At 35.2% G+C, this 24644-nt stretch overlaps 1 protein-coding gene across 11 annotated transcripts in view; it reads left to right on the top strand.

Moving 5' to 3' along the window:
* The window catches only part of LOC306879463 (RNA-binding protein Raly-like), an 82134-nt gene that overhangs the window by 14997 nt on the left and 42493 nt on the right, over window positions 1-24644 (top strand). For 7 of the 11 annotated variants that reach the window (XR_013785011.1, XR_013785013.1, XM_079432425.1 and 4 more), the window contains exon 3: window positions 17287-17323. The exons of the other annotated variants lie outside the window; for them this stretch is intronic. The gene's annotated coding sequence lies outside the window, so the exon portion shown is untranslated. The remainder of the gene's footprint in view (window positions 1-17286; window positions 17324-24644) is intronic. 11 annotated transcript variants of the gene reach the window in all.

The following is a 24644-nucleotide window of genomic DNA, read 5'->3' as shown; positions in this document are numbered from 1 at the left end:
GCTTCTTTTTTGACCTATAGAGTTTTAGCCAGCAACGGCGAATGACACGGTGGATTGTGTTCACCGACAATGTTTTCTGGAAGTATTCCTGAGCCCATGTTGTGATTTCCATTACAGTAGCATTCCTGTATGTGATGCAGTGCCGTCTAAGGGCCCGAAGATCACGGGCATCCAGTATGGTTTTCCGGCCTTGACCCTTACGCACAGAGATTGTTCCAGATTCTCTGAATCTTTGGATGATATTATGCACTGTAGATGATGATAACTTCAAATTCTTTGCAATTTTTCTCTGAGAAACTCCTTTCTGATATTGCTCCACTATTTTTCGCCGCAGCATTGGGGGAATTGGTGATCCTCTTGCCATCTTTACTTCTGAGAGACACTGCCACTCTGAGAGGCTCTTTTTATACACAATCATGTTGCCAATTGACCTAATAAGTTGAAAATTGGTCCTCCAGCTGTTCCTTATATGTACATTTAACTTTTTTCTTATTGCTACCTGTCCCAACTTTTTTGGAATGTGTAACTCTCATGAAATCCAAAATGAGCCAATATTTGGCATGACATTTCAAAATGTCTCACTTTCAACATTTGATATGTTATCTATATTCTATTGTGAATAAAGTATTCACAAAGTTTATGAGATTTGTAAATTATTGCATTCCTTTTTTATTTGTAATTTGTACAGTGTCCCAACTTTTTTGGAATCGGGTTTGTAAATTGTAATTTAGCGCAATCTAAAGAATAAATGAGATTTTCCGCTCAAATTAAAATGTAATACAGACAATCTGGGTTTTTTGACACAGCTTTTGCACTGCATAAATCTACCATCAGACCTTAATAATAAGACCAATCCAAACTGTAATAAATCTAAACATGATTGTGGTTGCTGAACAGTCTTTTTTGTTCCTGTTTAATTGAAAAACATGACTGTAATTTGGAATTAAAATTGTGAATTTTACTGTTCCCCTTCAGGAACACGCAATGTCTCGTTCCCTCTGGGAACTAGGGTTACATACGTAACCTTGAGTTGTTTTAGCTTTTGATAAAAGAGTTTTTCAAGTTTTCATAATGTAGTGAGTGTGTTAATTTATGATAATTTCATGCCTAAATCAGAAAACTGTGCATGAGTTGACACTCTCTTTATTTGTGCTTTATCTGTGCAATGAAATGTCTCAAATAATTAATCTCAAATGATTATATTTTGAGAAGTAATTGGGATTATCAGTTTAACCATTATGACTAAGTTTTCATTGAATAAATCTAGACTGAAATTCCCAAAGTTTGGAAGAGTCTAGCGATAACACTTAAAAACAAATGTAAGTATTGTTCCTTGTTATGTGTTGGTTTTCCTTTTTAAATTACCCACCGTGGTCAATAGGTCTTGAGCTACATGGACACAGAAACAATCTCTTGGGGTAATTATTCCTTTCTTTTCTGCTTGAATAGATGTTTGGTTGCTTGACCCTTAGAGTTTCTGAGTGGTTCCTTGAAAAGCGTCCTTGCAAATGAGGCTGATGATTAGCACATCAGACTTCCACGACATCAAAATGCACAATGAATGAGAGCTGAAATTAGATTTGATTCTGTTTTTGTAAAAAATGGTTTCAAAATCCAATATCCACTTCCATAAAATAGCTGAAGGTAAAGCTTTAGAACTAGTCAAAGGGAATTTATTGTTAGATGTTAATATGATTATTGAAGCTTAAGACTTTGAGTCTGTCCGCCTTTTGAATTTGTACAGGCTTAGAGATGGAAAGATGGGATGTTAATGAAATTTTTCTACATTCCTACATTGCTTGAGTTGATTACCATCGGTTACAAATAGTGATCCTTCACCTTATGAAATCACTTCGGCATCTTTGAAAGCTCGCTATAGTCTTTTGATTTCCACCACTGTCATTTGAACACATTTTTGAGTGAGACTTACCACGACTGAGGTGCCCTTGAGCAAGACACCGAACCCCCAACTGCTCCCTGGGCGCCGCAGCATAAATGGCTGCCCACTGCTCCGGGTGTGTGTTCACGGTGTGTGTGTGTGTGTGTGTGCATTTGTTCACTACTCACTGTTGTGTGTGTGTGCACTTGGATGGGTTAAACGCAGAGCACCAATTTCGAGTATGGGTCACCATACTTGACAATACGTCACAACTTTACTTTACTTTACTTTAACATGATAAATCTGAGCGTAATCCAGGTAGCACATCTTGTAAACTACAGAATTTATACTTAGCCTCTTTTAATGAGTGTCTCTAAGGGTTTCCACTAATCCTGGTTAATCTCCTTTAATGGTGTGATGTATCCAATAAACAATTCAGCACGGAGGACCGGATCACCAGAGGGTCTGCATACTTGACCGCAAACATGAGGAACTTTGGAGAAATCTGGGGCATGTACTTTACATTCACAGCTTCCATTTGGGGAAATCATGCATTGAAAACGAGCTTGGAGAAGGTGGATAGTCCTGATAGACATGGATATGACGTGCGTTTGAAACGTTAGATATCCATTTTAGATACTGAGATGTTGTAAAAGCAGCATTTTGGTTGGCGTGCCTGGTCCTGCATGCTTTTTCTGTGGATGCTTCTCCAGAGCTACAGTACTAGACATCTCTGGCTTCCAAAAGAGCTCTGAATTTGCTGTGAAGTGCATGAATTACAGATGTTTTCACTTTTCACTCGGTTTCGTTCGACTGTCTCTGATGATATGTCATTGCACATTTCTCCTGTCAAGCCTTCTGTTGCTCAATTAAGTCCTTAAGTCAGGATGTCACGCATTCCTTTACTGAACCTTTTAAGCATTGAATGACACTTGGAGACGACTTGGCACATATTCTTGATACCATAATTGATGGGCGCTGCGTGCATGAAGACACCTTTGAAAAATAATGAGCATGTCAGACGCTTTATTTAGTGGTTCTTCACACCCTTTTCAGTGACTCCAATTGAGATATCAGCGCCATCATTCATACTGTCTTGTGACTTGGGGTGAAGTCTTAATGCAATCTTGACCCATTTATAAACTCTTGTCAACTGAAAATCCACAGTTGGCTTCACTTATAGGCTATTTTGGCTTTGCTAATGAAGCAAAAAGCCCCGGAGGTGCTGTATTATCGTGTATGTTCTGCGTGTTGTTATTCAGCGTGAATTTGATAAGTGAGTCATAAATTTAAATTAGACTTTATGGAAATCAACATCTAAGTGACGGATTCAAAACAGTGCCTCATTGCTTTTTTCCTTAGATCTCAGTCCCACACTTAAAAATAAAGGTTTTAGAGTTAACAGTCTTGATGCCTGGAGAATATTTTTACTTTTATAGGATGCCATTGCAGAACCTTTTTTAAGCTCTATGGTACTTCAAAAAAATAAATAAAGAAAATGTGCAATTTTATTTCTTCTAAAGAAATGGTTGGATGGATGGATGGATAGAATTTATTTATTATATATTTATATTATTATTATATATTATTTGGCATTTTATTTATTTGTTTATGCTGGAAAGCACTTTGGTCAACGGCAGTTGTTTTAAATGTACAATAGAAATAAAATTTGTTAATATTTTTGATATTTATATAATATTTATATTATTAATTAATTTATATTAAGTCTTTTTTTATTTAAGTTAATTGTGTATTAAAATTAAATTTATAATTAATTGTATTTGTGTAATTAGAAGCATCACTGAGAATAATAGGATAATAAGTAATACATAATAAATAATAAATTAAATATCTGGACATGTTGCAGTAATAGAGTTAATAAAATATACACTATTTTTATTATAATTATATTTAAATATATGTGATTTAATTGTCAAAAATCTTATCCAAAACAATGCTATATATAATTCTTTTATTATTATGCATTATAAAATGTTTTAATTACTATTATTTTATTTATTTGTTCATTGTTTTGTTTTTTTTTATATGGGGTGAAATGTGACTTCCATGTTAAGAAATGACAAAAATGGTTCTTGCTAAGCAAGTGGGTCTTTGCTGAAAGAGTGAACTGATCTTTGTACAGTAGGAGAGTTTCTCCATAAGATCAACAAGAGTTTTATACAGGACATGCAAATAGATTTTTTCTTTTCCAGTAGATAGTTAGTGTGACCTTGACACAGAGTGTGTGAAGAGGAAATATTATGCCAGTGACATTTCAGATCAGCTAGAATATTCAGAAACAGTTAGCATCACATTAGAGGGGCAGAGTGATCCAGACGAGTCCCGGTGGCAAGTTCCGACACTAAAATGTCACAGGCCAAGGGGTTCGGAAATATGGATGGTGATGTATTTTTAGGTTGGCGAGTCAGAATTAGCACTTTCCTTCAGCAAGATGTGAAAGTACACAGCCGTTGATAAGAGACTGCACTTGCTGCACTCTATGTGGGCTTTTATGTGTTTTATTGTCAGTTTATGTTTGATGGAAAGGCAGGTATATAGTCGCCTCACCATATGGCTGTCGGAAATGGAATTGCCGTGTGGATGTCACATTCATTGCCATAACTGGATTTGCTCAGCCGACCAGCTTGCAGAGATGACCCCCCTTCAGCCTCATGCACCTCTTAAAGAGAGTCAGAGTCCATGTGAATGTTTCGCTGAATAGATTTCAGAGGCCTTTGCGCATATATCTATCTCCACAGCACTCATATTGCGGTTATGACCGCTGCACAATAAATGACATTACCAATTTTATCTTCATGAGAAATGAAGGATTGTGATCTAATTCACTAGCATTACTACACTGGAGTACAGATCATATCCGTATGTATGAAAAATTGTTTATCTTAACATCAGCCTATGTTAGCCTTTGATTTTTTTTTTTTTTGTCCAAGATAATGTATCTAAAATTTATATTGATATATTAATATATGTAGATATGCAGTAACTTGCCTTATGGATAGTTTGTTTTACTAAAAAAAAAATGGACATGGAGGCCAATTAAAAATAGTAAATTAGTTCATACATCTTTCTTCCATCAACGTGGTCTTTCTGCTTTACTCTCAATCTGCAGCTCAATTTTCCTTTTTTCTTTTCTAAGCCACATTTCTCGTAGGCAATGCGTCTTAATAATAAAGACCCAGGGTGAAACACTTTTAACATGCGAGAGAAAAGCAGCATTGCTCATGAAAAACACGTACTGGCAAATATCTTATACAAGCAATCAGATGTTTTCAGCCCAGAAGCATCAGTCTTCTCTTTATTGAATTCTGTGTGTTTTTCTATAGCATTTCTTTGACAAGACACTATACTGATCTGCAGTTCTGCGTTTGCTCTGAGCTATAACCTGTACTGCTTGGCAGTGTCTTGTGGTACAACTTCCAGAGGCGTTTTTTTTATTTTTTATTAACATTTCTTTATTATTCATCTCTGATTATTCTTTACAGTTTAGCTCAATTTAAAAAGCAACACATGCATTTGTGTTTGTGCACATGCATGCACATTTGAGTTTGTTTCTTTAATTTCAAATAGTTTTCTGTTTAAGGTTTGCAATAAATTGCAAACTATTTTAATAGTTTTTTTTTTCACATTGAAAAATAAATGTAGTGTTACTGAAACAGGCCTCGTTTTTCCTTTTTCTTTTTTTTCTTTTATGGAAAACATAGTTTGATTTGACATTTGATTTTTGATCTTGGCCTCCACCTCAGCATCAGCTTTACCACTTTGCAGATCCTCATCCCCGAGGCAGAGACGCTCCACAGCAACGTTCTCAAGGCTTGAAACTTCACCAGTAACAACATCATCAGCTGTATCTGACATAGGGAGAACTTTTAACTCAATCAAGCACTGTAACAATTTACTCTTTATGTCTCTCTTATGACTTTGCTTACTCACAACAATCTGATAGTGGTCAGCTATCAGAAACAAATCTTGCTTCCTGCATGAATTAATCTGCTCTAACGATGGAGTGATAATAAAATTCTGAAGGCTAAACATTCTCACAATGCACAGCCAGCAACAATCACCGCTACACAATTCCACATAACAAAGAAAAAACCGCTGTCACGATACTCCAACTAAAGTACCGTCAATTACCTCCAGCATATACACGACATGGTCACAATTTATTTACGAGCCCCCATTAAATGTTATCTGGCACCGTAACAACATCCCGGACGAGCCCCCATTAAATGTTACGAACCTTTTAATTTATAGTCTAGAGATAGAAGTAGTAACATTGAGATTGTGACCAGCCTTGTGGCAACGCAGGTGGCAAGAGACAAAGCACAACCAGAAGTCAAATAGAAGATAGTTTATTTTACAAAGTTAAAGAAAACGTAAGAAATAACAATATTAAATGGCAACAACAATAATATAGGTAAATTTATAACAATAAAGGAAAAAGATAAACAAAAAGTAAATAATATACAATGATTACTTGAGAATAGTCAAAACAAAAACTCACACAGGAAAAAAAGGACACAAGTGGCACTAAAGAAAACAAAAGAGCAAAACAAAACCAATCTAACTCAATTTCAACCTCTAACCTAACTAAAGAGAAACAAAACAATGAAAGCAAGTCTTCGGCATTTACACGCCCTTACTTTCCTACCCTGTACTAACCAAACAAAAAGATACATAAACAGCGCTCACTTGTGATGTATCACTTGTGATGTATCAATGTATAGATACATCACAACCTGATGTATCTATACATTGGGATCACTACGTGTTTGTAGAGTGTACGTCACATGACATATTACCTGTCCAAAACTCCTGTGACAAACGAAGGTTGTCATCAACTAATAACAAAGCAAGCTAAAGGAAAGGTAATCACAACAGTTAACAAAATGACATCTTAAATAATAAAAAGAACAAAACAAACAAGAGAGGAAAATTAACAATCACTAAAACGGAGCAGAAAACCAAAAATCTAGACGTCTCTTTTAAAAGACTAGCGATGGCCCAGATTGGTAGCGAAGACCATGACGTCACTTGAGTTAATGAAGACTGACAGCCTCCTAAGCCAATCACAGTCCTGAGGGGTTGATCCTAAGAAAATGACAGGGAGGGAGAGAAAAGCGAGAGAGAAAACGAAGGCACACCTGCCGGGACGTAACAGGAACATGACCCAAACATGTTTCATATGATTCACCCAGATGCTGGCATGTGCGTGAGCAGTGGATCAAGTGAGAGAGAGACTTATTGTGTATGTGAGTGAAGCATGTGATAATGTCTGAGGAACTGGTCCAAGTCATGTAATCTTGCCCTGTGTGTGTTTGCTAGTCTTTGTGTGTGTGTGCAGTACACAGTTGAAGAGGGCTTAACAGATTGCTTGCCCATTGAGGTCTGACCTTTACTGTCAGTAGAACGCTATAAACCCCAGCGCTGTACCCTACAGTCAGGCAGAATACTAACTAGGCCAAGTCCAGCTGTGCCGGCTGTATCTCTTTGCCCAAGGTGGGGATGTGGAACTGAAGATTTCACAGTCATGTCAATGTAATGTGGAGATTTTGAGGGGCCTTTGAACTGCCCCGAAGGATAACCTCCTGGCAAAATAAGATCTAGTTTTCATCACTTAGCTGGGAAGATGGATCAGAGTACCGAGACAGAAAGTATGGCCCGGAACTGATCACTGAAAAAGCCAAAGACAATGGAAAATAATGGACTGGCTCTGGAAAACACACAGTGTACGACTAAACCACAAGAGTTCAGATAAAGAATGGATCAGCAAAGCTGACTAGTCGGTTAGTGAGTTAGAAAGCATATGTATTGTGGTTGTGTGTCTAAAATATTCCACTTTAAAGTCATGTTAAACGGAAACTCATTTTATGGTAACACTTTATTTTATAGTGTCTGTTACATGTTACTTGTACTTACTATAGTGATAACAATAAATTATGCATAGTTGCATGCAACTAACCCTAAACCAAATCATAACCATAACCCTATAGCATGCAAGTAGATGTTGTTAAATAATATTACTCAGTACTTAAAAATTAATTACACTGTAAGAAGGGCACCTTAAAACACAGTGTAACTCATTTTACTTCTGTAATTTCACATTTCTATATACAGGAAAAAGTTGTGATTATAGTTTTTCAGCATAATTATTTGTCAGTTTCACATTGTAGGGTTGCGCTATATATATATTTCTCATAATTGTTCTTAAATATAATAATTTTCATTAAAATATTGCATATCATATAATTATATCAGTATATATTAAAATAAATGTGCAAATAAAAAAAATTGTGAAAGTTAAAAAAATAATATTAAAAACTAAAATATTAATTCATTTATAAAATGTATGACAAACACACACACATTTATAAATTTTTATTGCATTAATAAACTGAAAATATATATATATACATTTGTTTTAAACTTTTTTTCTTATTTTTCTATTTGTATAGATACATGGATATATGTATGTGTATGTGTATATTTCTTAAAATTGTATTTAAATAAAGTAATAATTTTTTTACCATATATTTACCATGTAATTATATCAGTATTAAAATTAAAAATATGAATTTATTAATAAAATGTATGATATACACACACAAACACACACATTTTTCAAGAATGTTTAATGTGTGTGTGTATGCATTTATTTTAAACTTTATTTTTCTAATAAAGATAGATAGATAAATAGACAGACAGACATATAGATAGAAGTTTATTTAAATAGAAATACATTAATTTCAATAAGAATAAATAAAGTTTTAAAAAAAAAGTATGTTGAGAAATGCATCCGATCGTTGACTCGTTGTTCAAATATCCTACCAATTGCTTGGCTAGTAGGTCATTTTGCCCGTTCTGAATAAAGATGCAGTGTAAATAGGAAATGGGTGCAGCGAGAAGGGGAAATGACAGCATGCCAGCATCCTAACCACCTTGCATTGCGAAAAACAAGACGTATTGTGTCATACATAAGAATGTTAGAACATACACAGCTGTATGAATGTTATTATTATTTTTTGGTGGTCTCAACCGTCTGTTGTCAGTGCTGACAAGTTCAGATTGCGTCCGTCACACTGCAGGCTGTTTGAGGACCAAATCTTTTCCCTATCTCAGAGCGCTATGACATTTAAAGTGGTGTTTAGAGTACTGTACTGCTGTCCTCAGTTTGCCCCCTGTACAGCAGCAGCAGCAGCACCCGTTTAGTTAAAGTCACAGCTTTTTCAAATCTGCCAGGCAGTGCAGTGTGTATGAACATTAAAGTCTCTCACTGCTTAGATTATCAAGAAGGTGTATGTGTGTGTGTTTGTGTACCAGAACAATCCCTTAAATGAATTTGCTCAGCCAGTGCTCAGTTTCGGGTTGGATTCAGCTTTTTTTAATTCAGAGCTCAGTTCTTTATTAAGCTGCATTAAAACCTGGTTTTGCTTCAGGACTTTGCATTGGATATCATACAAAGTTAAACGTAAAAAAAGCCTCGAAATCAAAGCCACACATTCCACTGGGTTTCATCATTGATTTCTCCATGCCACTTGCTATCTCAGCAAATTCTCTCTGGTTTGCAATGCAAATGTTGAGACAACTGTGTGTACATCATCTAAATCTCACCAAAGCAGGGCAAATATGTGATCGCAGTGTGTACTCGCTGGTATTACAAAGTCTGTTTGTATTGTGCTGGGTATCAGTGCTCCACTGGAGTTCCCTGCATGCGACGCCTTTAGTGCGTCTTTGCGAGGTTCAAAGACTTCCAGAAATTATGGATGTAAATAGAACAACACAAATGTGACATGAGCAGAATCATACACAAGCCTCCCCCCCACTGTGAGAATCACTGTGCAGCGTGACTGTCTTTCATGTCCAATTGTAAATAAATCAGTCAGCCTTGCTTTGAAAACTTACTGTTTAATGAATACAGATTAGGTATGGAGGGACTTTCAGATAACTGTTATTAATGCTCTGACACCGTTAAATATTGTTTAGCTTTACGCTAACAGCAGTTCTTCATTTTTTTATGTGGATTAAGTTTTTATAACATGCAGATACAGTCAAATGATACAAATTCAGGATATTAGAATGTAATTGCCTTAAGATTGTGGGGCAAAAAGTCTGAGACCATAGTAAAATGTTTCAGTATACATATTATGTAGAAGTTGAACTCTTTTGCAGAAGTATTATTTAATGTCCAATAATTTTATTTTTAATAAATATTAAATAATACTACTTAATAATAATAATAATTACAATAAGGCTTATTTAATTAGTGCCTTATAACAGTAAACTGTGTTTAGTTATATTCTAATATCTGTCTGTCTGTCTGTTTACATGTATGCATACATACATGTAGAAGTTGAACATTTTTGCAGAAGTATTATTTAATATTCAGTAAAAAAAAAAAAAAATCAATTGTCAAAAAATCAATCAATTTCTCCAAAAAGCCTTTTAATAAATATTGAATAACAAATCTATGTCTTAATACATCCAACAACTTCATAATATGTGTTCAAATATAATACTTTTTATTGAGGGTCTCAGACTTCAGTTTTCAATTTGTCGTTGAATAATACTTCTGCAAAAATGTTCAACTTCTTCGTGATATGTATTCAAAGATACAGTTCTCGGAAGAGTTTAAAAAAACATTTTGCAGTTGTATGTTCTGGATATGTGGCCTTGCTTGCTTATTGTCCAAGAGCATCCTCTCCATTCTCTTGCTTTCGGCACTTTTCACACAGCTCCCACTCAAGACCTTGACACTTCGGCTTAGTTATATTAGAGGAATCGAAACAAGTTTAGACAGAAACAAAGTTTTTACACAGTGCTACAAAATTGTATTTGCAGAAGAAACAGAGACAGCATAATACTACAAATTATTAAATAAATAATTGAGTTGGATTTATTTTGTAAGTTGTTGAAAGACTTGAGAATCTAACAAAAGCATGGTTCAGGTTGCAGTTCACTCCAAAATCAAAAGAAACAGTTAAAAGTTATTTTTGCTGGACAGTCAAAATGGACAGTAATTTGTTTTTTTTAAGTATGAAAATTAAGCACACCTTCCTCCAAAATCTTGTTACTTTCTGTTAAGCATTGCAATTATAAAAATGAGCTTTTGTATTATAATGAGAATGTGGAGAGGGACATTTTTTTCTAAAAAAAAATTATTATTGGCGTGTGTGTGTGTGTGTGTGTGTGTGTGTGTATGATCTCTTATGCTAAACAGGACTGCATTTATTTCACAAAAATACAATGAAAACAATAATAATGTGAAATATTATTTTTAAAAAGATTTTTCAATTTTAAAATATCTTTAAAAAGTAACTTATTCCTTGTTTAGCATCGCTCTTGTTTAGCCTGTATATGCTCCCACTAAGTCAGATAATGAGGAAGAACCAAATTGCCTATCACAGCTATGCTGATGATACCCAGATTTACCTAGCCTTATCTCCAAATGTCTATAGCCCCATTGACACCCTCTGCCAATGCATTGATGAAATTAACAGTTGGATGTGCCGAAACTTTCTTCAGTTAAACAAGGAGAAATCTGAAATCATTGCATTTGGAAACAAAGATGAAGTTCCCAAGGTGAATGCATACCTTGACTCTAGGGGTCAAACAACTAAAAATCAAGTCAGAAATCTTGGGGTGATTCTGGAGACAGACCTTAGTTTCAGTAGTCATGTCAAAGCAGTAACTAAATCAGCATACTATCATCTCAAAAACATTGCAAGAATTAGATGTTTTGTTTACAGTCAAGACTTGTTACAGAGAAACTTGTTCATGCCTTTATCACCAACAGGGTTGATTATTGTAATGGTCTCCTCACCGGCCTTCCCAAAAAGATCATAAGACAGCTGCAGCTCATCCAGAACGCTGCTGCCAGGTTTCTGAATAGAACCAGAAAATCTCCACCAGTCCTCAGGTCCTTACACTGGCTTCCAGTTACATCTAAGATTGAGTTTAAAGTACTTTTACTCGTTTATAAGTCACTCAATGGCCTAGGACCTAAATACATTGCAGATATTCTAACTGAATATAAGACTAACAGACCACTCAGATCATTAGGATCAAGTCAGTTAGAAACATCAAGGGTTCACACAAAACAAGGGGAGTCCGCTTTTAGCTATTATGCCGCCCACAGTTGGAACCAGCTTCCAGAAGAGATCAGATGTGCTAAAACATTAGCCACAACATTTAAATCCAGACTCAAAACTCATCTATTTAGCTGTGCATTTGTTGAATGAGCACTGTGCTACATCCGAACTGTCTGCACTGTATTTTATGTAATAATTTTCTATTCTTTACTGTTTTAAATTAATTTTAAATCAATTTCTATATCATTTTAAAATTCCTTGTTTTTATAATTTTTTTAATTCCCTGTTTTTATTGCTGTGATGACTATTTCACTTTCTTTTATGTAAAGCACTTTGAATTACCACTGTGTATGAAATGTGCTATATAAATAAACTTGCCTTGCCTTGATGACAAAGCTGAATTCTCAGCATCATTACTCCAGTCTTCAGTGTCACATGATCCTTCAGAAATCATTCTAATATGCTTATTTGCTGCTCAAGAAACATTTTTTTACTATTAATAATCTTTCAAATAGTTGTGAAGTGAGTAGAAAAGTTCAAAATAATTATACTTATTTGACTTAGAAATCTTTTGTAACAATATGATAGTCTTTGCTGTCACTTTCAATCAAATGCCCTTCCTGCAAAAAATAATTCCTTTCAAAAATAAATAAACAAATTAAAAAAAAAATGTATATATGTAATTTTAAAATAAATAAAAAAATCTTACCTCCAAAAAATGTTACGGTATATTTTGGGGTGAAATTATTAACTGACTTTGTGAGATCCACCTGGACCAGAAGAACCTCTATCCGGTATCTGTCTTGTGAACCCAGTATCGCTTGAATGAACCTCTGTGGAGGTGAGAATGAAAAGTGTGAGTCAGTGACCCTGTGGTCAAGTGGGTTTTTTATCGGTCAAGTCCTAAAACTCTCCAGCACACTTGAGACATTTTTAGCACTGGGACAGTGTGAAAATGGGATGATGAATTCAAGCTCACACATATACAGGCAAACCTTTTCTCATAACTTCTATAAACTACCCATTTACTCTGGGCTCAAAGAATGATGAACCCTGTCCCTAAAGGTCAAAGGTCCCATGGTGTTGTATGATTAGAATTAAACACGAGAAATGTCAGTTATGTTGGTGTTAACTCTATATGAGCTCATATTTTATAAAATGTGCTTTCCAAAATGTTTTTGAAGAGGCACTGCCTCTGTAAGCTCCTCAGAGAAGCCGGCCCTGGTTGAGAAGTGTCTGGATATGCTTGTTGTACCTGCTTCGAACAACAATGAAGAATTTCACAGCTGGTCTGCAGTATAACCGCCCAAGACAGGAACAATGTATTATTTCCTCTCTGCATTATAGGCAGAACGTTGACTGAATAACACAAGATAAAACATAGTTACCTGTGACAGCTGCTAAGGCATGACATTTTTTCATTTCATTTCATTTCTTTTCTTTCCGCTTAAGATTTTTCTTTTCCCCTCCATTTAAAGTCAACATAAAAACAAAATGGATATCACCAGGAACATGCATTCCTGGTCTCATTGTGCAAGATTCATCAGTGCATTTTATTTTAAAGAAAAAAATACATGCCATATATAGACAAATACATACATTACTGATAGAATATCCTGTTGAAATATGTAATATTTTGTATTGAATGTCCGGGTCCATCCACATGTTCTTTGAATGTCTTATGTATGCAAATACTATCAAAACAATATTTGCTTTGATGTTATTGTGCAGGTCCCTCTTTTCATATAGCAGTGATATAATTTCACCACATTGATTTCTGTTCATCTTGGTTTGAGGAGCACATCACAGCAAAGGTTTTCTAGACAATCTCTTCCAGTCAGTGAATCCAATCCATATGTTGTCTTTTTTTTTTTTTTTTTTTTTTTTTATCTCAGGCACTGTGCTGTGCCGTCAGCCTGGAACAAATATGAGGATCTACTCAACATGCATCAGAGAACCACAATTCAATATAGAGGCACCTCAGTTATGATGTTTGGTTCTGATTCAATTCTGGGACGCAGATTGTGTAAATACATTTCCGCAGGTTTCCTTTTAGATTCAGTGTTAGCCTTTGAAATGTCTGAGGTGCGGACTAAAGCAAGCATGTAAACAGACAAAAGCTCTGTTTCGAAACCTAGTGTGTTGCCTCATTGCCTATTGTCTGCATAATCAGTGGTTTGCAGCAGAATACATCGGCGCTGTGCATGACAGACTCGATTCAAATGATTTCACTGGAGTTTGGCATTAGCATGTTGGCACAATATTCTAACATAAGTGAATAACACATACTATTATTGTAATTGAAATATTTCTGTTGATGCTTTTTTAGTGTATTGCCATCTTTTGTTTAAAATGTGATCAATTAATTGATCATAGTGACAGTAAAGACATTTACAATGTAAAAGATTTTGACCGTAAATAAATGCTAATCTTTAGAACATTCTATTTATGAAAGAATCATAGTGCATCACAGTTTCCACAAAAATACTAAGCAGCACAACTTTTTTTTCAACACTGATAATCATAAGAAATGTTTATTGAGCAACAAATCAGCATATTAATGATTTCTGAAAGATCATGTGACACTGAAGACTGGAGTAATGATGCTGAAAATTCAGCTTTGCATCACAGGAATAAATTACATTAAAAAAAAAAAAACATCCAAATAGAAAATGGTCATTTGAAATTGTAATAATGTTTCACAATATTACTGTTTTTACTATATTTTTGTTCAAATCAATGCAGCCTTGGTGGGCATAAGAGACTTCTTTCAATAACAGACCCTAAACTTTTGAACAGTTGTGTATGTTTTAGAAGACTTCATAATTAAGATGCCTGGTGTATATACATTATGGAACAATGTTGTGTATGGAGCGCACCTACAATATAATGAATTAAAATGTTGTCTAGATAGACAGCTCACTAGTTTTTTTTGGACCGAGTGAATGTGTGAAAGAAAAAAGGAAGAAAAAACGAGGATGACAAGTGCAAGGAACAAAGAATAATGGATATTTAATGAAATTTTCAGCATTTCAGAATGCTTCAGAATTAAAATGCCGCTACTTCAGCAAAAGAAGACATCAGCAGTTATGTGAAAGTGAGTGTGCTCATCTAACAAAGTTTCCTAAACACAACTGTCAGAGAGCCAAAACTGTGATTGATTCTTTTGTAAATGCTGCTGCTTTTTAAAAAGGCAGATTTAAGTCTATTTATGTCAGAATGATTCTTATTTAGTTGTCATAAGTAGGCTAGTTTTGTACTGTTATTCTGTTCATACAGTTTATATTTAATGTGGTATTTCAGCATGGATTTAAATATGGATATCTGCTATTTCTCACTCATTTGTACAGCATGTTTGCTGTTTTTCAAACTGTTTTGTAAAATGTGGTGTTCAAAATCACATTTCTGATTGGATGAGCCACATATATATATTAGGGCTGCCCCCTAATAGTCGACTAATTGTTAGTCAACCAGAAGAGGCTTGGTCCACCAAAATTTTATTAGTCGCAGAAAAAATAAATAAATCCACACGCGAAGTCATGCAGTTTATTTGTAATATAATGAAAGCAAACAGGATGCGCTTTCTGCCGTCTCGGTCTCTGTGAACTTGAGCACGAAACTCCTTTAATGCCTTACAGACATTAAACATATATGTACACTCTATGGAAAGTGAAATGTCTACTTTTAAATGAACCAATTAAAATGAAAAATGATGACTAGTTTATCAAATGATTAAAATGTTAATGCAATCTCCTCACTGTTTTTCCCTGACACAGTCATAATCATTCCTTCTGCCGGTGCGCTGTGGCAAGCGTTATGCGTGTGCTTGAGCGCTTATTAGGCTATGAAGGCAATTAAAGCCTCATTAGAATGATTTAAATAGTTTATTAAAGTGGTCATATGATGATTTTTTAAAGATTATTATTTTGTGTATTTGGTGTAAAAGAATGTTGACATGCTTTAATGTTCAAAAAACACATTATTTTTCAAATACTGTATATTATTGTAGGTCCTCTATGCCCTGCCTCTCTCAAACGCTTCGTTTTCTAAAAAGTCCCTCCTTCCGACAAGCGCAGTCTGCTCTGATTGGCCAACTGGCACAGTGCATTGTGATTGGCCGAACACCACAAGCACTCGTCGGAAATGTAACGCCCCTTTCCATAATCGCTTCAGCTTTCAAAATAAAAGTAAAGACTGTTAATAATGTCCTTAGTTTTACCATCAGTTCAAGCCCAAGAGGGGAACAGAGTCGCGTGACAGACACAGTAATGATGCTCGTATGTATTTGCACACAAGCCGCAATTAAGATAGCTGACGTGCTGTGATGTGACCCTGTCTCTCTCTCACACACACACACAGACACGCAAAACTGCGCATTTGAACAGTCAATAGCAAATACTTAAACTAATAACAAAACATACTTACAGTCGCTGATTCAGAAAAACCAGATTGTCATAGCAAAGTCAGAATTACCTCCTCTCCTAGGTTCACGAAACGGTTGTCCATAATATGCGCTGTGATAACATCTGGGTTGTGCTGTTCTGTTGTAAGTAATCTTAATGATTCCTAAATGCATCTACTTTCGGAAGGTCAAATAAAGTGCTTTTGCTTTCGCCTAGAAACACACAGCGTCTCCCCGTCCCTGGCTGCATCAACACTACTGCGGTTACTGCACCACATTTCGCAAATATTACGCAAATATTTCCACATCGTGACATAGACATGTGGCGGCGTGTTTGAATGAGCTGTTTTAGGTGGGCGTGGCAGAGTCTTAACTTTGATAAAGAATATCTCTTTGGGTGTGAGACTTTAGTCTTTGCAACTTCAGGGATCTTATCCATGCACAATCAGCTTGTAACACTCCAAAGAGAAAGGAAAACTTGAAATCGCATCATATGACCCCTTTAACAAATGTGCAATTAGTCGACTAATGCTTAAAATGAACAGCTACTAGTCAACCAGAAAAATCCCTAGTGGAGGGCAGCCCTAATATGTGTGTGTGTATGTGTGTATATATATATAATGAGCCATGTTGCAATGTTGCTTGCCATTGATTAGGTTAAAACTGTATTATTTAGCTATTTTTTTTATTTCAGTTTAACTATACAGTATTACCAAAAACAGGAAAATTCTGTCATCATTTACACATCCTTGTATCATACTGTCTATTGTGGAATTGCAAAAGAAGATATTTCGAAGAACTTTGTGTGCCAAATAACATTGGAGTTCATTGACTTGCTTTGTGTGGACAAAACAAAAACACTAAGACATTTCTCGAAATACCTTCTTTTGTGTCCACAGAAGAAAGGCAGTCATACGGGTTTGGAACAACAGGAGGGTGAGTAAATGAGAGAATTTTCATTTACAATTTACATAAAATTCTGATACATTTAACTGTTTATTGAATGCATTTACCATTATGCTGTTGCTGCTGCTTTATTAAAGGAATTTAAAACTGCTACTTGCTTTGCTCAAAAACACCCTTTACCCTGGTAAAATCACTAAAATCACAACGCATTGTTTTAAGAAGTGGCTAATTGCTTTGAAGCTGTGACCTAGCAGTTCGCTCACACACTGAGAAAAGGTACAAAAGCTGTCACTGGGGCAGTACCTTTTCAAATGGTACAAATATGTTCTGTTAAATTACTAAAATCTACCCTTTAGGGGTAAATAAGGTACAAAGGTGTACTGTTTGAAAGCGTACCTTCTGACAATGTAAGGCTTATTGGCAGGCGATTCGAGTTTAATCCAGCTTGTGTCATTTCCTGTCCCTGATTTCCCCTAGTAGAAAGGTCAGGAAAACATAGAATGACAAAATTGAAAATTTAATTTTGAAATAATTGTTTTCATACCTTAATTCCCCCCCCCCCCCCAAAAAAAAATAAAAATAACATAAGATGACCTTTTTGCTGATGTACAAGCCGTTGAGAGTGAAGAATGACATTGTGGGTGGAGCTCTAATTCAGCTTTTCTGATCGGTCATTTATGAGGTATCCATCAGCGGAGCGTATATATGAGGGCGATAAATCTGGCACTGGAAGGACGTGTGTGTTCTCGCCCTCCGAGTGGTTTGTATTGCCTGACTGTCGGTTTGATGGATGGTCTTCCGTTCCTGCCGGCTTCGCCAGGTCTCACGGCAGCAGCAATGTCAGCATGTAGCTGGCCAATAGCAGCACCATAAACAAATTTGATTGACGGCTCGGACACGCCCTTCCTAGCAAACCTGGACACAGAGGGATTGCAGGGACGTTGACACTTGTTGAGAAGAGCCAGGGTAAAAGAAGCTACACATTAAAGTCACAAAACAACGATGCGGGCTTCAACCCGCTATTATTGCAGGCTGTTGATGTGGAGTTTGACAGAAAACAGCGTGGCCTGTCACACAAACCCACTTCACTAAATACATGCGGTGTGCATATTAATGGGTGCCATTGATGGAGATGGAGAGCTCTTCCAGATATCATAAATATGCAAAGATTCCCATTACTTTGTTTGGATGGGGTTTTTAATTTTGGTGGGGGTAATTTATGTATTTAGGCTTGTGAAATGAACGGAGAACAATCGGCAGGTGTCTAAGAGTTGCTGCAGCTCTTTGTGTTATTAGTGCATGGGAAAACAGAGGAAAAGTAACATGATGAACTGGTTTTCAGACTGTCGGTGAAAGCATGCAGATTGAAATGTAAATGCATATCGATCAGTGGTAGAAGAGCCCTTAAATTGTGTCAGACTATGGCAATGTGGGATTGTTGTTTGTGCAATAATCTAAATGCATTTCATTGATATTTATCGTGCCAGGTGTTAGGGCTGAGCGATACAGTATATTGAATATTCACAATGAATTGCTGGTGAATTTGTGATGTTTTTATGTGACAAATGTGTTTTGGCAGTCTTTTCTTGTATTTTGATCCAGGAGAGCATTAGATTCACTCATTTTCGAAACTCGTCAGTTCAGATTTTCTGTTTCATTTGAATCAAACATTCATACAATCCTTTTTGCAGCATCCAAAAAATAAATAAATAAAATAAAAAAGATTAAAGTGTTAAGTATGCATTTCTTTTTTTCAAGATATTTGAACGCAAGTAAATATTGTTCAAATATCTTGGAAAAAATGAAATGCAGGTCATTGTTATATTGGTGCATATTCATGGAAATCATAAAATCATATTTCTTTGTGTTCATTAAGTCAAAAAAGTGTCAAAGACAATTATTTTAAGATTTCTTTCTGTATTTTTTTGTAAATATGTGTATGTGTGTATATATATATATATATATATATATATATATATATATATATATATATATATATATATATATATATATATATATATAAAATGTTTTTTTTTTTACTATAAACTTTTTAATATTTTTGGCTGCAATGAAATTTGCCTCCTCTTCATCCTTTGAAGCCATTTAATAGATTATAAATTATAAAATATGTATTTTAATTATAAAATAAATATATACAGTGGTGTGAAAAAGTGTTGGCCCCCTTCCTGATTTTTTTTTTTGCATGTTTGTCACACTTTAATGTTTCAGATCATCAAACAAATGTAAATAATAATCAAAGATGACACAAGTAAACACAACATGCAGTTTTTAAATGAAGGGTTTTTTTTATAAAGGGAAAACTAAATCCAAACCCACATGGCCCTGTGTGAAAAGTTGTTTGCTGAAGCGAACTTGGGTTCTGCAGCAAGACAATGATCCAAAACACACCAGCAAATCCACCTCTGAATGGCTGAAGAAAAACAAAATGAAGACTTTGGAGTGGCCTAGTCAAAGTCCTGACCTGAATCCTATTGAGATGCTGTGGCATGACCTTAAAAAGGCGGTTCATGCTCAAACCCTCCAATGTGGCTGAATTACAACAATTCTGCCAAGATGAGTGGGCCAAAATTCCTCCACAGTGCTGTAACAGACTCATTGCAAGTTATCGCAAGCGCTTGATTGCAGTTGTTGCTGCTAAGGGTGGCCCAACCAGTTATTAGATTTAGGGAGCAAGCACTTTTTCACACAGGGCCATGTGGGTTTGGATTTAGTTTTCCCTTCATAATAAAAAACTTCATTCAAAAACTGCATGTTGTGTTTACTTGTTATCTTTGATTAATATTTAATTTGTTTGATCTGAAACATTAAAGTGTGACAAACATGCAGAAAAATAAAAAATCAGGAAGGGGGCCAACACTTTTTCACACCACTGTATATTATAAACAAAACATGAAAAAGACCAATGTTTTATGATTCATTAAAAGGTTTTAGTATTTTTACTAAATTGAAGCTCTTAACCAGCTCATAATCCCTGAATTGTTGCTACTTCCTGTATCTTTCCACTAGTTTCAGCGCTGTTCCCATCTAATGGTTTTGTGAACACAAGTCTTTGTGGCAGACTGTGTTTGGCGTGTGATATCAGCGAGGAAACAGCGCTTTCTGCCCTGCTAAACATCCTTTGGGGTTGTTTAGGTCTGGTTGTTTGACTCTTTATAAAGAGTTACACCGGTGTTCCCCCTGAGAGGACGGGAGAACAGGGAGACGAGAAGAATGGCTGCTGTGCAGATTGCTTTGAGGATAGATTGCCAGTTTCAAACTGCCATAGACACAATCAAACTGCCATAGACACATTGCAGCAGAGGTGATTTTCTACATCCCCTACTTGTCGCAACAATCAGAATACGTCTAATGAAATAACACATTAATACCTGATGCACAATATCTGAGAACAAATGTCATATTCTTTGCATTGTTATACCAATGACATTGAGGTCATATTGTTGTTTAATCTTTCAGGTATTTTGCTTATTATCTGTTAGAGGTGCTTCAAATGAAAGTGCCGTTCACACAAGATGTGTATTTATGCTGTTTTTTAATTGTTGGTCAGTGTGCTCGTGTGTGAGATGGATGTCTTTGGCCATTGCATCATATTGCATTTTTGTTTTTCCAGTGTCTCCCTTTTGAGCTTGTTTTGTAACAGCAAAGCACACTGCAAAATTCATCTCGAGACCCCTGCAGTTTTTTTGTTTGTTTTTGTGCTCTGTTTCAACATTTTTGAATGCTCAAACATGCCCATGTGTTCCTGGATCAACATCTTTTGGCCTCTCAAACAAATCAACCTTTATAAATTATTGGTTGTTAAAGCCCTGACTGGTTAATAGAAATGTTGTGAAATCACAGTAAGCTACGCTGAAAAAAGAAATTGGTGCAGGATTTATTTTGAAACAATTTTCATTCCAGAATAACAAATTTCACAAATAATGACAAAGGACCAGCAAGTAACTATGCTGGATTCTGATTTTGTTTAAACTCAAAATATAAACTTTCAACTCTGACTTTCTCACAATTCTTTGTCTGTATCTAGCAATTCTGACTTTTTTTTTATCAGGATTTGGAGCTTAAATTTTGGATTTACTGTATAAGTTTTTAAAATCTGAATTTGAAGTTTGCATCACACAATTCTGTTTTTGCACAATGGAATAAAAAAAAAAAAAAGGTAACTGCAACTTTTTTCTTACTATTTTTCTCGAAATATTTCACAATTCTGATAAGTGTCTGAATTGTGAAATATTTCGAGAAAAATAGTAATCTAATGGCAATCTAAACTCACAATTATATACTCACAATTGCGAGTTAACATCTTGCAATTCTAATTTTTTTTTCTCAGTTATATCTCACAATTTTGAAAAAAGTCAGAATTGTGAGATATAAACAGAATTTTGAGGGGAAAAAAGTCTTGTGAGATTAAAAATTGCTTCGAAATTTTGAAGTAGAAAGATTAAAAATGTATTTTCTTGTAAAACATACTCCAATAATCTTCGGGGGAGAAAATGCATCGTATACATTTCAGAGAGGGATACCTATTGAAACTTCTCTTTCCTATTAAACTATAAGTATCTTATTGATACTTCAAATATTTCTCTTGAAACATCTTTTCTTTGTCTCTATCCCTTTATAAGCCTTCCACGTTTTTTTTCTCCATTGATCAGCCTTCCGCGTTTTTTCTCTCAATTTATCAGCCTTCCACGTTTTTTCTTTCCTCTGCTAAAAAGCGCTCTTGATTGTTGTGCCAATTATTTTGAAATAGTAAGACCCCTCCAGCCTCTTGTAAGTGATTGTACTCAGTGCCAGAGCTCTCTGCAGGCCTAATTAATCTATCCCTGATGCAGGTAGGAGTAAATTATCACAGGAGGACACGGTATCTTCAGGGGTGGACACACTCCTGTGTTCTGTATGACGGTATGTGTGAATCCGTGTTGAGGTTGGGGTCGTTGCGTGTTCCCCGCCTCTATTTCCAGAGACCTCAAAAGGTGGTTTGATCTCTGCTAACAAGTAGCTAGAGACCGAAGAACCATTGATTCCTGGCATGATAAATTCAAGAGGCTAGTCTTTCTACTGACTGCTCTCTTGACTTCTCTACTCCCCTGAGAGACAATCGGCAGGTTAAATCAGACTCTTTTCTTTGTTTTCACCTGGATATGTCAACATTTTCACGCTATACTGTGTTGTTGTAGAATCATGTAACCATCTGCTCTTTTTAGAGATTATCTTGTTATTTTATAGTGATACTACTTTTTTAATGTTATTGGTAATCTTGTTTATTTTATTTTATTATTATTATTATTGTTGTTGTTTATTTTATTATTTTACACTATTACCATTGCTGATTTTTTTTTTATTTTATTGTACAGCACTTTGGCTAAATGTCTCTTGTATTTAAATGTATTTTAAAAATGCATTTAAATAAAAAAAAAGATAGATAGATAGATAGATAGATAGATAGATAGATAGATAGATAGATAGATAGATAGATAGATAGATAGTCACGTTCTCTGGTTGTATTTTATTTTATTTTATTGTTTTCTACTAATAATTTTGCTGTTATTTTATTGTACAGCACTTTGGCTGAATGTCTGTTGATGGTGCAAAGAGATTTTTTATATTTTATTTGATCTTATTTTAAAAATAATCAATTTTAAAAGTAGACTTGTCTGAATGGCTGGATGGATTGATAGACTGTTGCATGAATGTTGCATGTAAATCTCGCAAGATTTTCCATAGTTCAGGGGTTACCATGTACCATTTCATGGCTGGTCCTAAGCTGAAGGACAGGGTGAGGAGGAGAATGTAATAGGAGGGGGATGTTATTTACCGATCTGACCACATGCCATATATCCTTGGACAGATCTGAGATGACACAGCTAAAGAGGAAACATTTGGTACAAGGGACTGACAAGGGACACAGGCCAAGGAGAGACTGTACTTGCTTCTTTGTGCTGAAGTGGTGTGTCTGATGTGTCTTACTTTAGTTTGTTACTAAAATAGATTTTTACATTTTCTGAAGAAAATTTGAGAGGAAAACTTCACTATAAGTTTACGGCGTGATGGGAGGTTGCCAGGGTGCTGCTATGAGGAAAAAAAGTTAAAATTACTAGATATAAACTCAGAATTGTGAGACATATCTCAGATATTAACTCAAAATTCTGACTTTCTCGCAATTCTGATCTTGCATTTTTGACTTTTTTTCTCATAATTGTGAGATATGAATTGCGGTGTATTAACTTTTTTTTTCCAAATTCTGAGTTTACATTTCACTATTATGACTTGCAATTGCGAATCTATATACTTTTCAGATTTTTTTTTCTCAGAATTATGAGTTTGTTTCACAGTTCTGGATTGTTTCTAAGAATTCTGAATTTACATTTCACAATCCTTTTGCCTTTTTTGCTAGTTTATATCTCACAAATTAGATTTTTTGCAAGTTTTTCTCAACTGCCCACTTTTTCTCACAATTGTCAGTTTATATCTTCTAAAAAAAAAAAGTGAAAATTGCGAAAATAACACAGTTACCTTTTTTATTTATTTTTTAATCCCAAACAAGCTTCCATAGAAAACTTATTAAAAAACATATAATGTTTGGTTATTTTAAACTGTAATAATATTTCACAATATTATTGTATTTTGGATGCAAATACTACAATATTACTGTACTTGCAGTGAAAATTTGTGCGCCACATTCTTGTATTCCAAATCAACAGCAGTGTCAGTGCAGCGAACCGTCAGGAATTCATCAGAAGATTTCTGCAGGTTGCATGAGTTGGTGTTGTACTGGAACTCTATAATGTAAAGCATGAATAGAGCAGTTCCCTGGGATGCCCCATTGTTCCTCAGCATCTCCTGCCAGCAATCCGAGAACCTCACAGACTGCCGGCTGTCAGCCTTTGATTTGGAAAAACTGCAGCTATTGCCCAGAACACTTGATACAGAATACCACTGTAAATTTACACTGATTTATTCATGAATCACTTTTTTTTCCTTGTGCTGCTTTAAGGAAAAAATAATGTTTACTATGCACTTGATCAATATTTTTTCCTTTCTGTAGGGTCACATAATAGGAAAATGATTGCCTTGCTTGAAATTAATTCACTTATTATTATTGGAGACTGAATTAGCGTGTTGATTGCTGTGTAGAGTGATGTTTTATTAAGAATGAACCTTCCTTTTTCACCGTTCTTCTCCATTGTATTTTTGATCACGTACTATAGTATATAACAAGGTGCCCTAATTTTTGAAGTTGAAATGAATTTAATATGGTGACAAACTGTTCTATGTTAATTATTAAATGTGTTTGGATTCATTTACATACCGCTGAGGCCAAGAAGTCACTAGG

Source organism: Barbus barbus, assembly GCF_936440315.1.
Source record: "Barbus barbus genome assembly, chromosome: 13".
Taxonomy (NCBI): Eukaryota; Metazoa; Chordata; class Actinopteri; order Cypriniformes; family Cyprinidae; genus Barbus; species Barbus barbus.
This window is presented reverse-complemented; position numbering and strand designations above follow the sequence as displayed.